Consider the following 12402-nt stretch of genomic DNA (forward strand, 5'->3'; position numbering starts at 1 on the left):
CACAATGCACCCTACCATAGAGTTGACTGATATGATGCCAAGGGAAGGTGCAGGGGCTGGGAAGTGTGGGCACTTCACAGCCAAGATGGCAGTTCTGGACTGCACACAGACACTGCAGTGGCAGGTCTGAGGTACACTTTACAGGCTGCTTCTGTTGGTGGCGCAAACCAGCGCTGCAGACCCACCAGCAGCATTTGGATTACCAGCCCTGGGCACACACAGGCCACACTACTAGATGCTAACAGGTAAACTAAATAAGCCAATCAGGGATATACCTATTCACAGTCATATTTACACAGGGAGAGCATATGTACTTTAGCACTGATCAGCAGTGGTAAAGTGCCCAGGGTCAAAAAACCAACAGCAACAGGCCAGAAAAAATACACGAGGCAGGCAAAAAGTTTAGGGATGACCCTGCAAGAAGGGCCATTTCCAACACCCTCCACCTGGTCTATTGTCTTTTCTATTAGTGCAGACTTTGCCACAGCCCTGGGGGATATCTAATGCTATAGCTGGGTTTGATTCTTCCCGAAGCCATGTCTCAGTCAGGAACATGAGGTCCCAGTCGTTATCTACTAGAGACTGATGAATGTCTAAGGCGTGTTTTGGAAGAGATCTGCAATTAATAAGGCAAGCTTTTAGGTTGACGGATCTGGGAGGCTTTGGGAGGGTCGCACATAGGACCTTGTCCTGCCTGCAGTCAGGTCTGGATTTGAGGCAGAACTCGCAAGAGTAGCTCCCATCAGGGTCCCCTAGTACAGGGGGTATTTGGTTCTGGCAAGCGGGTGGCCTGAGGGACAGAAGCTCATCACAAGTCCAACTGAGTATATAACCCCCAGAATTTTGGGCAGCATGGCTGGCCCTGGCCGCTGTCCAGGTGCAGATGAGATTGCCTTTGGTGCCCCCGCTGTGCGTTGGCAACATCAGTTCCTAAAGTAGGCAGGCTCTAATGCCTAAATCGGGAGACTAGAACATCACCCTACCAAGATGGTGGCCTGAGATGGCACGCAGGAAGTGAGGGGAATAGGGGGGATCTCAGCACGGGCAGCTGCAATGGACCGAGGAGCAGACGGCGAGTGCACGATTAAAAGAAGAGCTTAGAGATCCAAAGTAAGTCAATTACAATTTTAAAAACAATTGTTAAAAACAATTTGGACCGAATATCAACCACATACTCAGTAATTGCAAGGTGCAAATAATGATTAAAAAAACACAGTGCAGAGCGTAAGTAGGAAATAGCGAGATATGGCAGCACCTCTCACGATGTGTGCTTGCCACTAACTCAATGTCCGCTGTGCGTCAGCACCATCAGCTCCTAAAGTAGGCAGGCTCCAATGCCAAACTCGGGAGACTAGAATTTCACCCAACCAAGATGATGGCCTGAGGCGGCCCGCAGGAAGTGAGGGAAATCGGGTGGATCTCCCCCTAGCCGGACTGACACCCTCCACACAATCAGCATGGGCAGCTGCGGTGTACCAAGGGGCAGGCGGCGAGTGCGCGATTAAAAGAATAGCTTAGAGATCCAAAGTAAAAATAGTTCAAAGTGTTCAAATAGGGGTTTCGTTCAAAGAAGGGGTCTCTGCGACCCTTTTACCTACAAAGTACCTGGATTTCGTAGCAAAACAAGCAAAATGTCGCAAACGAGCTGTAGCAATGATTTTCCCCACACGAGGCCGGCGCTGTATTGAATCCTTGCCGCAAGGGAGGATGATGTGCCGATCTGCGGATGCGTGCGGGACAAAGCGACAGACTTCTCCACTCTAGGCCAGCGATGCGTTGAATCCTTGCCGCAAGGGAGGATGATGCACTGGTCCGGTTGCGTGTGCGACTTGGTTGCGATGAAAGAAAATGGCGCTCCGCGAGGGAGCGACGATCCGGGTGCGATGTCGGACTACGGAAACCTGCTGTACCTGGGGGCTCCAGAAAAAAGCATGGCACGCCTGCAAGTGCTGCAGAATGCGGCAGCGCGTCTGATTCTCAGACTGCCCAAAAGGGCGCCTTCTAAGGCGGCCCTCCAGCAGTTACACTGGCTCCCTGTGAGGAGAAGAGTGGAATACAAAGCCCTCTGCACCTGTCATCGTATCCTGAATGGCAGGGCACCCGACCCTCTGAAAAAATTGATCGAAGTGTACCAACCAACACGTGCGCTTAGATCCACAGGGGGCGGCCTACTGAGGATCCCGAGAATCAAGAAAGCCCGCATGGGAGGTAGGTCCTTTAGATGCCTAGCGGCAACTAATTGGAATAAACTGCCAGCGGACTTGCGCCTGGAACCGGAGGAGGCTAGGTTCCGAGCGAAACTTAAAACATTCCTCTACACTAAATAATTGTCCACTCAGTTTTTGTGTCCCCTGCTTGCTGCCTCTCCCACTTTCAGCGCGTGGACACGCCGGTGTGCGTAACGCAGCGCTCTACAAATGTCCCAATAATAATAATAATATTAATAATGGGATGAAAATAGCGGACGCACAGCGCCCGCACTGTGATGTTGTGATGCGATGATCTCGATGTGATGATCCGGGGTTAGCGAGCACTCGACAGCCCGCAAACGTGCGATGCGACGATCTCTGGGATTAGCAAGCACTTTGTGGCCTGCAAGCGTGCAATACGATGATCTTTGGTTTGCGAGCGCTCTGGGGCAGCAGCGCAATGATTTTTCTTATGATCTTCAGCTGCGGCGGCTCGCAAATGGGCATTAGCGATGATTTCAGCACTCTCTTCTCTGTAGTAGCACTAGAGGCCCTGGAACTCACAGGGGACTCACCTCCAGATAGAAATCCTCGCTGGGAGGAATCAGGAGGCTGGTGGGGGAGTCAGATGTGCCTGTGACTCCAGCAGGAGGCTAGCTCTCTTCTAGCCCTTGGGTGATTGCTTTAGGACACAAGCACAATCCTCTCCTGCAGATTCCTTCAGTGACACATACAGAGGTTCTTTTTGACATCCAGCAGCAATACAAAAATCAGGGGTTTGGGCACAGATATTTATACCCCAAAAGTCTTTGTTCTAAAACTTCACTAGTCACTGAACCCAGCCAAAACCAGTTCTGCTCAGGCCTGGAGCACTTTGTTTACCAGGCTGCATCCTTCCTTTCAGAAAGAGGGGGTCTGCCATCAGACGCACAGTAGGAGGTGGAGCCAGCATTCACCTTGCCAGGCACAGCCCTATTCAGGTCAAGGAGCTATACTTCCCCAGTACTCAATTCAGATCTCTCAATTCAACCCAGGTCTGACTCAGCATGCCTTGCCCTTCTAAACCCAGCCAGCCAGTACACATAACAGCAGAGCACACTGGAAGACTTGGGCAAGAAAATACCCACTTTCTAAAAGTGGTATTTTCAAACCTAGAATGTTAAAACTAACTGCACTAAAATATGTATTTTATCATTCTGAGTTCAGGCATACTAAACTCGAATTTCTACCATGTTCCCTGAGTCAGTTTGGACTATACGATGTAATAGTCATCTGCCTATTCTAGCCTATGGAGAACAGGTAGTCTTGCAGTAGTGAAAAACGAAATGGGGTGTAATTCACTACCAGGACATGCTATACATATCAAGCCATGCCCTACCTTACACACACAATGCACCCTACCATAGAGGTGACCGGTATGATGCCAAGGGAAGGTGCAGGGGCTGGGAAGTGTGGGCACTTCACAGCCAAGGTGGCAATTCTGGAATGCACACAGACACTGCAGTGGCAGGTCTGAGGTACACTTTACAGGCTGCTTCTGTCAGTGGCGCACACCAGCGCTGCAGGCCTATCAGGTACCTCACAAGGCTTACCTTGCTTGTGAAGCGATTCCGCAGAGACGACAAGAGCCACCACCCCTGTCCCCACCTGACCCCGTGCAGAAAGGAAATACCCGGCTGGGAGTAGATGGACCCAGGGAAGGGTCCAAAAATAAAGGGAATGATGACAGGAGACTTGTGGCTGTAGACTCTTGGTCAGGCAGAGGTCCACAGCTGGAGAAACAAGAGGAGACCAGGTTAGAAGGTTCCCGCACCTCCCACTTCCTATTCCCACAAACCACTCCTACACAGAAGACCATGCCACAGGACCGCTCACCAAGACTTATGAAGACAGAAGAACTCCCAACCAGGAATGGGAAAATAACGTGAGCGCTCCTGCGCTGAACAGAACCAAATGTTACAGGTGGTTGTTAGGAATGCACAACTAGTCCTGTGTTTCTGTGAGCATTCGTCTTGGTGTAACTCTGCCCCCATGAGTAGCGCACCTGCGCTATGGGAGTAGCCAGCTCTGGTGCCTTGCACTGGTTGGCAAAGTAAAAGTGAAAAAGCGCCCCAGCGCTAGATGCAGGCAAGTACAAACGCTCCTGCTCTTTGGAAACAGCGCGTGCCACGAGACAGGGTGTTCCCACTGACGGAACCTCTCAAGGAAGACCAATGTAGAAGCGTCCTTGGTTCTTCTACGGGGTGCTCGGGTGCTCGCAAGACGCAAGCTGGAAGCGAAAAGATCCAACGCGCCGACCCGGCGGGAATCGATGGTCTTTAAGTGATTCCCCCGGAAGCGCTGCGGAACACCAGAGAGCCCACGAACGACTAGACCGGGACTCTGCTTCCGCCCGGAAGTGAGGGTCTCGGTCTCCTGTATAGGGGCGGCGGAGCCCTCCCGGGATTGGCAAACACCGAGACACGACAGCACACCAGCAGCATTTGGGTTACCAGCCCTGGGCACACACAGGCCACACTACTAGGGACTAACAGGTAAACCAAATAAGCCAATCTGGGATATACCAATTCACAGTCATATTTACACAGGGAGAGCATATGCACTTTAGCACTGATCAGCAGTGGTAAAGTGCCCGGGGTCATAAAACCAACAACAACAGGTCAGAAAAAATACACGAGGCAGGCAAAAAGTTTAGGGATGACCCTGCAGGAAGGGCCATTTCCAACACCCTCCACCTGGTCTATTGTCTTGTCTATTAGTGCAGACTATGGCACAGTCCTGGGGGATATCTAATGCTATAGCTGGGTTTGATTCTTCCCGAAGCCATGTCTCAGTCAGGAACATGAGGTCCCAGTCGTTATCTACTAGAGACTGATGAATGTCTACGACGTGTTTTGGAAGAGATCTGCAATTAATAAGGCAAGCTTTTAGGTTGACGGATCTGGGAGGCTTTGGGAGGATTGCACATAGAACTTGTCCTGCCTACAGTCAGGTCTGGATTTAAGGCAGAACTTCCAAGAGGGGCAAGAGTAGCTCTCATCAGGGTCCCCTAGTACAGGGGGTATCTGGTTCTGGCAAGCGGGTGGCCTGAGGGACAGGAGCTCATCACAAGTCCAACTGAGTTTATAACCCCCAGAATTTTGGGCAGCATGGCTGGCCCTAGCCGCTGTCCGGGAGCGGACGGGCGCAGATGGGATTGCCTTTGGCGCGCCCGCTGTGCGTTGGCACCATCAGCTCCTAAAGTAGGCAGGCTGTAATGCCTAAATCGGGAGACTAGAACGTTACCCTACCAAGATGGTGGCCTGAGATGGCACGCAGGAAGTGAGGGGAATTGGGTGGATCTCCCCCTAGCCGGACTGACACCCTCCACACAATCAGCACGGGCAGCTGCAATGGTCCGAGGAGCAGACGGCGAGTGCGCGATTAAAAGAAGAGCTTAGAGATCCAAAGTAAGTCAATTACAATTTTAAAAACAATTGTTAAAAACAATTCTGACCGAATATCAACCACATACTTCGTAACTGAAAGATGCAAATTATGATTACAAAAATGCAGAGCGTAACTAGGAAATAGCGAGATATGGTAGCACCTCTCATCATGTGTGCTTGCCACTAACTCAATGTCCGCTGTGCGTCAGCACCATTAGCTCCTAAAGTAGGCAGGCTCCAATGCCAAACTCGGGAGACTAGAATTTCACCCAACCAAGATGGCGGCCTGAGATGGCCCGCAGGAAGTGAGGGGAATCGGGTGGATCTCCCCCTAGCCGGACTGACACCCTCCACATATGCAGCACGGGCAGCTGCGGTGTACCAAGGGGCAGTCAGCGAGTGCGCGATTAAAAGAAGAGCTTAGAGATCCAAAGTAGGTCAACTACAATTTTAAAAACATTTGTTAAAAACAATTCGGACCGAATATCAGCCACATACTCCGTAATTGTCAAGGTGCAAATAACTCAGTGCCCGCTGAGCAATGCAGGAGGAGTTAATAAGGGATCAAATTATTATGCTGACGAATAATAAGAGGGTACAAGAAAGACTGTGGACCATGAACAATGGTACTTTAAAGCTAAGGAAAACAGTAAACCATTCAACAAAAATGGCAAAGAGTGTTTAAGGCACTAGAACAAAAAGAACAAAGGGAGTTTTCTTCTCCTGCTAAATTTTATTATGAGAAGGAGGAGCAAGGGAGTTTGTGTCGTTACAGATCTGGTAGTCTAAACATTTAGAGAACAGTAAAAAAATGCAGGGCTAGAGCTCAGAAGTGTTCTACTTGTGGATTGATTGGAAATTATGCCCATACATGTAGGAGAAGGGATAGAAGAGAAAAAGTCTACATCGTATGAGGAACAGTCAGGAGAGGAGGAGTATGTTTTAATGGTGAAGGATGTGGTTTTGGATATTGAAAATCAAGGGAGAAATAAACCCAGATGTGAAGTGGTTGTTTCAGGCATACTGATAGTCTTGGTAGCAGACTCAGGATCGGCGTTCACAATCATTAATTGATGTGGAAGAAGAAATGTGATGGGGTGATTGGTGAGGAGTTGAGGAAGGGTGACATAAAGCCATAAAGTTTTACAGAGGAAGCTATACCAATGGTAGGATGCAGAGATGTATCATTCATGTTTAAAGGTTGGAGAGCAGAAGGTAGGATGTATGTTGCTGAGTAATTGGACTGTGTGTATTTGGTTGGAGAGACCAGAGACGTTTGGATACCTTTCTCAATCCAAACTGAGAGGATCAAGTGTTGGTGTTGAATGAAGGGGACAGTGCGGGGGAAAAGTTATGCAAAGAATATAATTAGGTGTTTTCAGGAAATATTGGATTACTTAGAGGCTTTAAACATAAGATTATACTAAAAGAAAATGCTATACCGGTACATTTCAAAGTAAGGGATATACCTTTTGTTGTAAGAAATGTAATGTAGAAGGAATTGATCAGATTGGAGGAAGCAGGAGTGTACGAACGTATAGATTCATTAGATTGGCTGTCTCCAGTTGTGGTGGCCAGGAAGTCGAACACCCAGATTAGGCTATGTGTGGACTTAAGAGGTGTGAATTAGCAGATTAAGGTGGACAAGTTTCCTTTGCCAAAAATTAGGGAATTGTTGGCAAAGACTCAAAATATGAAGTGGTTCTCTACTTAGGACTTATCATCGGTATACCAACAAGTCCAACTGCATGAAAAAGCAGGAAAATAACTGCGTTTGTTACACCATATGGTTGTTTTCAATATATGAGGATGCCGTTTGGGCTGGTATCAGCAGCCTCTGTATTCCAGAGGTTGATGGGAGAAGTCTTAAAGGATATCAGAGGTGTTCTGTACTTTCAGGACGATGTTCTGATCATGGGTAAGAACAAAGGGAGCATGTTCAAAGATTGAAGGAAGTCATGGAAGTGTTGAATATGAAGCGTTTAACAGCTGAGTTCTCAAAGTGTCTTTTTGCACAAAACCAAGTAACATATTTGGGACATGTGATTGGTAAGGAAGGCATTTCACCTAAGAGAGAATTGCTTGAAGCATTAAGGGAGGCTTCAGTACCAGGGAATAAAGAGGAACTGCGCTCATTCCTGGGATTTGCGGAATTCTATCTGAAATTTGTAAAGAACTTTGCAGAAAAATCTTATGAACTGAGACAGTTGTTGAAATTGCGAAGCTAATTTGAGTGGGGGGGGGGAGTGTGTGGAAGCTTTCAAGATGGTAAAAAATGATATATGCAATGCAGCGCCAATTCAAGTTTTTTATTCAGATTTGCGTAGCATACTTAAAGTGGATGCAAGCAGTAAAGGTTGGTTGTGGTGGTTACAGAAAAAGAGGAAGGTTAAAGAGAAGTGGTAATTGAATTTACATCTCGGAGCCTCATATCCACAAGCCTGTTATTGTAGGAGAGAGACTCTTGCATGTGTTTGGGGTATGGAGCCTTTCCGGGCATTTGTTTGGGGTACCGAGTTTGATGTGAGAACGGATCACAAGCCATTATAAAATCTGCTTATAACAGGGGGGTTGGTGAAGGCATCTGCGAGAATTGCTAGGCTCTCTATGCAGTTGCAAGACCATAATTACAGAATCAAGTATGTGCTAGGTGTACAGAATAAGGTTACAGACTGTATGAGCCTTATGCCTAAGCCTATTAAAGAAGTGACAATAAATTCAATTGAGAAAGAGGAGTGGATTGTGGCATATGAGAAGGATGATTTGGTTAAGAAGGTGAAACAATGCATTTTGGAAGATTGGAGGACCAAGAAAGTTAATCAAGCAGATTTGAAAAGTACATAATGAACTTGGAGTGGAGTCCGGTTTTGTGTAGAGGAGGAGCCGCCGCCACTGTGGGTATGAGCGCATTACTGAGAACTTTTTATATTGGTGTGGAATGGCGTTCACAAGTTTTTTTGTGGACCATTCAATCACAGGTTACCCCTAGTAGTTTTCCTATAGCATATAAACAAACAGAAGCTTATTTCCCCGCAAACACCCACATTCAGAACATCTGTCTTTCACCTTTTCTGCAATATAGATAATTTAATCACCAAAAGCAGAAGCACAGTTTTCCCTGTCAGTGAGGACACGTGGGTACAAACCCTCTTCATCTATGTCTCCAAGCTGAACTATAATCGGAGTCAACGCACCTGAATTTTAGTGATTTCTGTCATTAGAGACGGGAGCTCTCTCCAGCAGCCTTTGATACACTTGTGCATCCTCCACATATAAAATACAAACCATTCTTTCTTCAGGAGATGTCAGAGCCACCAAGCATTGCTTTGAATCGAGCTGGTGATATCACCTCAACATTGTTTTGTGCACCCACATTTTTTTTTAACTGTGTACAGATATAAGATTTGCAAACACAATCAAGGTAGGGGGCACATCCTTAGACATTCATATTGATACAAAAATAGAGAAGTGCTGTTTATTATTAATATTCTGGATAGAAATATCACTTTTTCTTTATACATTATTATTTTAAAAAAAATACATGATCATTATATTTTCTCTCCAATTGCATTAATAGAATTCATTCACATGACATACTCATATTCGCACATACCCACCATGCATGCATCCACTTCACACATCCCTCCTAAAAAATATTGTTGGAAAATACATGTGATCATGTAATGTATAAATACAACACAAAAAATAATAAAGTTGCTTTTCTGATATAACAACGGCCAGTTCACATTTGTGGCCAAGCAAATATATTTATATTTTTCTACGTGCGGTTCAGCAGTTACCTTCTTCAGGAAGCCGCAAACATGGATGAATCAGAGCTATATCTGAGAAGGTTTTGTACTGTCTGTCTTAATGGTTGAAATGGCACTTTGACTGTTCCAAATATATAACCTGGGGAAGCTTAATGACTATGGTTCTTCAATGTATAGATTGGAACCTGTCTTTTATGCTTGCATGTATGTGGGAATCCAGATGAAGTATAGTAAGTGAGTGTCCGTCTCCGATTTGTTGTTAGATGTAGCAGAAATGGGTCCAAAGTCGGAATCTCGATGTAGCCAGGGTATTGCATCTTCCTTAGCGGACTTCTCTCAGGATTTTGCCGTGAAATGGAGATGCAGATTTAAAGCAGGGCCGGCGCAGATACTCGTGAGCGGGCACTCCTTTATTTTTGTATTTATCGCTCAGTCTGAGTAGGCGATGCCCATGTCAGTGTCGGCACTGGTTGGCTTGACTGAATACATCTACTAACCTCTGGGACACCTAGCACCCCTCTGGGATGTTTTGAACAGTACTGATGCAGCCGCACGAGAAGTCCTTTTAGTACAGATGCCTGCCCAAAGGTTCTTCAGGTTATTCTTTAAAATTTCAGTTGGAAACACCATCCAAGGAGCCCTAGCTATATATAGCAGTCCGGGCATAAAGTTAATCTTAATACAGCAAATACTTCCTATCAGGAGATCTACAATCTACCCGGTCTTTAAAGAACCTTCAAGAAGGTATCTCCCAAAAAATATTGCATATCGCGCCTTTTTAACCTCATAGCTGCTATTACACATTCCTCCCCAGTGCTGCGCTGTCCATTAGAACTAGTGCTGAATGGACGTTCAATGGTCGTGCGCAGCACTGGGGAGGTAGCGCTGCTGACGACCATTGGCCGTCAGCAGCACTTAAGGGGTTAAGGGAGTCTGCCTTGTTGGTATTCTGCAAATGCAAGGTTGGAGATCTGTTGTCCCTCACTGGCTTCCATCATTGCATTTGCAGATATTCTGTAAAATTTGGAGATGGAATTCCTGGGCCAGAGATTCTGTAACATCTATTGAGTGCCATTTTGAGCTGTAACATGTGACAGAGTAGTACATCCTCTGGAGCACAAAAATGCTTTCTTGTTGCAACCCAGATGCTGTGCCAAAGTCTAATATGGGATGTGACCCAAGAATGACCCTTACTTTAAACTGACAGTTATGAAGACGAGGATGAATAATCTATTTAGCCAGCATACGCATTTTCTACCACTGAACAGGGCGTTTTTTATCCTTCATTTAATTTGGATATTAGTGCTTTGTATCCTGTAGATTATTGACCACACCTCAGTGGCGGCTGACACTATACTGAATGGGGGGAGTAGGAAGGGAAAATAGTAATTAAATTAAAAAACGTACCCGAGTACACGGCAGCCGCCTCGGTTCTTTTCTCCGGCTATCCTTGAGTCCCAGCATGCACTGGGGCACAAGGTCCCCACCCAATCCTGTTGTAAATGTAAATTGATACTTGTATAGCGCACTACTCACCCGCAAGGGTCTCAAGGCGCTTGTACGAATACCGCTGTGGAACCCATCCTGGCTTTCCCTGTGAGGCGTCCACTCCTGGGCACCCCCAGAGTGGAGGCCAGGCATCCTTAGCGTGTGGGGGCCGTTGTGGAGATTAAGCAAGCTATTGCCCAGAGTTGCAGAGTGGGACTCTATGATTGGAATAGGCCCGAGGCGAGAATGATCAGGTCCGTGGAATTTTGAGCCCAAGACCCGCCGAGGCGGGGAATTGAACCCTGGTCCCGGGCTAGACCTCTGCATCAGGGTCTGCCGCTCTAACCATTGAGCCACACTTCTCCACATGCTATGAGAGCAGCGCTTGGATTGGTCTAAGCGTTGTGGTTTGCCACTTAGACAGAGCCTAGGCGCCTGTGATGCTTCTCCAATCTGACTGTGTAACACAGCTGGGTTGGAGAAACCTAACTGCGCATGTCAGTTTGGCCGCCCTAAGAGGGCGGGCCACACTGACATGCGCACTTACAGTGCCCATACCACTCCTCCCTCTCTATACTGCTAGCATGGCTCAATCAGTCAGTGGTCACTTTATATTTTGCTAGGCCACTGACTGACTGACCAGTGGGGTGATGCTCCTCTCCCATTATGGAGGAGCCACCTCTGCCTTTCGCTTTCACACCTACCTAATTCAGCGTTGTTACCATTCAGAATCATAACCACTGTAGACTGTGTCCCATACGACAGCTCCTACTTAAGAATGCTGCATCATTCTTTCAAGCACGGTATAGCTGTGGTTAATTCTGGGAGTGCTCTACGATTGGACCTACCACCGCATGGTACAACGTCCTGCATCTTCTTCCGCTTCACCGTCATGGGGGGCTCCCCACAAATCCAACATTTTCTTTAAAGAGGTATGCAGGTTTGGCTCCTCCTATATGGCGGAGGAGTGTTGCCCCACTAGGGGGCAGCCGATTTAAAGACATGAAAAATAAAATGAAAATAATCATATTTTTTGATCATTTTATTTTTCTTCTTACCTGCAGGCTGCCAGCGCGCCTCATCATAGGGCGAGGTGGGGCCATGCAGGCTATGATGACAGTGGGGAGGAGGGGTGATGGGTACTACGAAGTGTGTATGCCGGTTTGACCGTCCGTCTTAGGCCGGTCAAACCTTCATGCGCACTTAGCATTTCTCCACCCGGCTGTGTTGTACTGCCGGGTAGAGAAAATCCATAGGCTCCCGGGCACTGTCTGAGTGGCAAATGAGGGCCTCAGACCAATCTCAGCGCTTCTCTCATGCTGGGAATAGTATTGCCATCATGAGAGCAGCATCAGCATTGGCATCTGGGAGCCTCCGCATTGTGCACCAGCCCTGGAGTCGAGGATTGGGAGAGGAGCAATGTAGCGACTGGTAAGTAAAGTTTTATATATATATATATTTTTGTCTGTGTCTCTGTGTTTATTTTTGTATTCTCCCACACTACCTACCACTTCGGATCCCAAGCAG

General features: G+C 47.1%; 1 protein-coding gene across 1 annotated transcript in view; it reads left to right on the forward strand.

Moving 5' to 3' along the window:
• Positions 1 to 12402, forward strand: part of OPHN1 (oligophrenin 1) — a 702970-nt gene that overhangs the window by 246130 nt on the left and 444438 nt on the right. The gene's annotated exons all lie outside the window — the stretch shown is intronic.

Source organism: Lissotriton vulgaris, chromosome 4_1 (assembly GCF_964263255.1).
Source record: "Lissotriton vulgaris chromosome 4_1, aLisVul1.2, whole genome shotgun sequence".
Lineage (NCBI taxonomy): Eukaryota > Metazoa > Chordata > Amphibia > Caudata > Salamandridae > Lissotriton > Lissotriton vulgaris.